Genomic DNA, 4,160 nt, shown 5'->3' with positions numbered 1-4,160 from the left:
TATATTCCCAGTAGGGGGATTGCAGGGTCATATGGGAGGTTGATGTTTAGAGCTTTTAGGAATCGCCACACTGCTTTCCACAGAGGTTGCACTAGTTTACACTCCCACCCAACAGTGTAGGAGTGTTCCCTTTTTGCCACACCCTCTCTAACAACTGTTATTTTTTGTTATTGATAATTGCCATTCTGACTGGAGTTAGGTGGTATCTCAGTGTGGTTTTGATTTGCATCTCCCTGATGATTAGTGAGGTTGAGCATTTCTTCATGTGTTTGTTGGCTGCTCGGATGTCTTCCTTTGTGAGAGAAATTATGTATTCTTATATGTTTCAGTCACCTTCAGAGTACTCTCTGCTTGATGCAATACACCTCTCTGCTTGATGCAATACACCTATCTTTTTCCACTGCTCAATTCAGTTTTTAAACTTGTCAATTTTGATTACTGTTAGTGCTGCTGAGGTTTTTTGTTTCACCTCTTTTAGGATTTCCCTTTGAGGATTTTTTTCTTCTGGGGAAACAAAAAAATTTGCTCAGAGAGAAATCAGGTGAATAGGGAGTGTGGGACCTGGGCCTCATGCTATTTTTGGTCAAAAACTGCTGAATACTCAGTGCATTGTGGGCAGGTGCGTTTTCATGGTGAAAAAGCCAGTCATCTATTTGCCACAACTTGGAATGTCTCTTCCACAAATTGTGATGCAACCTTATCAAAACTTCCAGATAAAAACTTTGGGCCAGGCACGGTGGCTTATGCCTCTAATCCCAGTACTTTGAGAGGCGGAGGTGAGAAAATTGCTTGAGCCCATGGGTTCAAGACCAGCCTGAGCAACTTGATGAGACCTTGTCTCTACAGTAAATAAAAGAATTACCCCAGCGTGGTAGCATACACCTTTAGTCCCAGCTACTTGGAAGGCTGAGGTGGAAGGATTGCCTGAGCCTAGCAGGTAAAGGCTGGAGTGGCCATGAGTGTGTCACTGTGCTCCAGCCTAGGCGACAGAGTGAGACTCTGACTCAAAAACAACAACAACAACAACAACAACAAACTTGGGTTGACTATCTAATCCAGAGGAACAAATTCCGAGCAAGAGTCCTGCCCTCCAAAATGATGGAACTCCTGTTGTGGGGGCCCCTTTGTAGAAGTGAACACTGGCCTGGCCACCTTTGTATTTCTACATGTACATAAAAGTTTTGATTTTTGACCTATGTGTTATTATATATGGGTTCTATCATATGAATTTAAAAAGCTCACCAGGTGCAATGGCACATGCCTGTAATCCCAGAGCTTTGGGAGTTTAAGGCTGAAGGATTGCTTGAGGCCAGGAGTTTGAGACTGTCCTAGGCAACATAGTGAGATCCCATCTCTACAATTAGGCATGGTGGTATATGCCTGTAGTCCTAGCTACTCAGGAGGCTAAGGCAGGAGGATCTCCTGAGTCCAGGATTTTAAGGCTGTAGTGAGCTATGATTGCACCACTGCACTCCAGCTTGGGCAACTGAGACTCTGTCTCTTAAGAATAAAAAGCAATCAAGATTACACAGTTTTATTATTTGTTTTACACTTACTTGGTTATTTAATAAAGTATATTACAAAGGATACATATAAACGGATGCGTTTGGCAAAGTATAGGGGAAGAGGTACAAAACTTCCGTGCCCTCTCTGGGTGTGCCACCCTCCAGGTCCAGGATTACACGTTTTTAAAAGCTCTTGACTGTTATACGTCAATCACCCCTTGCCCCACATCGGAGAGAATACAAATGGAATTTGCCCTGTGTTAGTTAGAACTGTTGCCTTTGTGGTTTGGGTTCCTGGCCGCCTTGAGGATCCTTTGAAAGTCACAAAGTATATTCATCAAGTTTTCTCCAATTAAGGATCTCTTAAGGATTTCTGAGAGGGCCTGACCTTGTTACTGTCTAAATATATTAGTAATGCCGGGTGTGGTGGCTCACACCTATAATCCTGGCACTTTGGGAGGCTGAAGTGAGAGGACTGCCTGAGCCCACAGGTTCGAGACCAGCCTGGGTGACTTGGCGAGACCTCATCTCTACAATAAATCAAAAAATTAGCCGGGCGTGGTGGCACATGCCTGTAGTTCCAGCTACTTGGAAGGCTGAGGCGGAAGGATTGCCTGAATCCACCAGGTTGAGACTGGTGGCCGTGAGCAGCATGCCACTGCACTCCAGCCCAGGTGACAGAGTGAGACTTCAACTCAAAAAAATAAATAATTAAAAAATAAATGCATAAATAATAACTGAGTGCTGGTTTGTGTTGCTTTTTGCTGTAGGTTTTCTGGTTTCTTCTGATTTTACAATGTTTGAGAGGTGTATGTATGTGTGTGTGTGTGTGTGTGTGTGCGGATGCATACACACAGGAGCCTATTCATTGTAACTTGCTTATCTAAAAGTAGGCAAGGATGCATTTATGACTTTAATGTTTAGGGCCATTGAAAACCCTTAGGAACTTTGGCTCCACCTTAATTTGAATTAGATAAATAAGTCCTTGAATATTTGGGAATGTTTTCTGATGAGTTTTACTGCTTATTGTTTGGATCACAAGATAGGGTAGATTCATCTTCATATACTAATATTTACCAGGACTCCTTACAACTGTGGTGTTTTCATTCACCTTAAATAGCCTTTTAATTTTAAAAAATCTTTGAGCAGGGATGATTAGCACATTTTCTTTCTTTCTTTTTTTTTTTTTTTTTGAGTTGGAGTCTCACTCTGTGGCCCAGACTGGAGTGCAGTGGCTGCTCCTGGCCACCACAGCCTCGACCTGCTGGGCTTCGGCAATCCTTCCACCTCAGCCTTCCATGTAGCTGGAGCTATAGGTGCGCGCTACCACGCCCGGCTCATTTTTTGATTTATTGTAGAGATAAGGTCTTGCCAAGTTGCCCAGGTGTGTCTCGAACCCACGGGCTCAGGCAATCCACTCACCTCAGCCTCCCAAAGGCACCGGATTACAGGCTGAGCCACCGAGCCTGGCTGATTAGCACATTTTCAAGCTGTGTTGTTATTTATCAGTAAGCCATTGCTGACTAAACATATCCTGTATGTGTAGAGTTATCACCTAATCATTCATTTGGAAAACAATTTGATAAGGAAAGCCTACTTAGCTACCTGTCTACCTGTAACCGTATACACGTTTCGTAATATTTTCTCCTCTTTGAACTTTTCTAGCACTTCTGCTTTGCACCACAGTTTAGCACTTAATCATACAGTCTTATATTATATCTCTAACTTATTCTTGTTTCTCATGGAATTTATAAGCTCCTTGAGAATCCAGATTCCTGGTTTATTCTTTCAATTCATTGTCAATTACTTTTTCTTCCAATTTTCCTTAGCTTTCCATGCCCACAACCTTACCTTCGATTTGTCAGTATATCAAATTGTTTCTTCCCCCAATTACTATTCTACTCTCTGACCACAACTTCCCAAACTTTCCAGCTTGCTTACTCAAGTACTCCCACTTTACCTGTCATCTGACCTCAGTGGAATTCCCAATTCGTTGACCTTCCACTCTTCATTCCCCTTCTGTTTTCACTTCTTCCCCTTTTCAGCATAAATTCTGTGACCCATTAAATCGATTACTGTCTTGCATATACTCTAAACTCTTACTCCTGTCCTGTAGTAGCACTTGGTCTGATAAGATTTCAACCCTGAATTAAACCTTTATTTTGCCTTCTCAGTGACTACACTCCAGCAGCTGATCATGTGTGAGAAAACTACAAAGGAAAATTGATACCACTCTAAGTTCATATTTAGCACCTTCATTTGGTCTCAGTATTGCCTGGAGGCTGGGCTCAGTAGCTCATGCCTGTAATCTCAGCACTTCGGGAGGCTGATGTAAGAGGATTGCCTGAGCCACAGGTTTGGGACCAGCCTGGGCAACTTCTTGGTGAGACCTCACCTCTACAATAAATCAAAAAATTAACCGGGCATGGTAGCGTGTGCCTGTAGTTCCAGTTACTTGGAAGGCTGAGGTGGAGGGATACCTGAGCCCAGTAGGTTGATGTGGCGGTGTCGGTGAGCATGCCACTGCACTCCAGCCTGGGCGACAGAGTGAGACTCCAACTCAGAGAAATATATATATATTGCCTGGAAGTTTTACAGTGATTTTTCTTTTCTTTTTTTTTTTTTTGAGTTAGAGTCTCACACTGTCGCCCAGAC

At 43.0% G+C, this 4,160-nt stretch overlaps 1 protein-coding gene across 3 annotated transcripts in view; it reads left to right on the top strand.

The window, feature by feature from the left end:
* The window catches only part of SPG11 (SPG11, spatacsin vesicle trafficking associated), a 100,261-nt gene that overhangs the window by 8,256 nt on the left and 87,845 nt on the right, over window positions 1-4,160 (top strand). The window lies entirely within an intron of this gene.

The sequence above is a fragment of the Carlito syrichta genome, unplaced genomic scaffold, assembly GCF_000164805.1.
Source record: "Carlito syrichta isolate Samal-C Ts95f unplaced genomic scaffold, Tarsius_syrichta-2.0.1 Scaffold312149, whole genome shotgun sequence".
NCBI lineage: Eukaryota > Metazoa > Chordata > Mammalia > Primates > Tarsiidae > Carlito > Carlito syrichta.
Note: the sequence above shows the minus strand (reverse complement) of the source record. Positions and strands in the feature narration are given on the sequence as shown.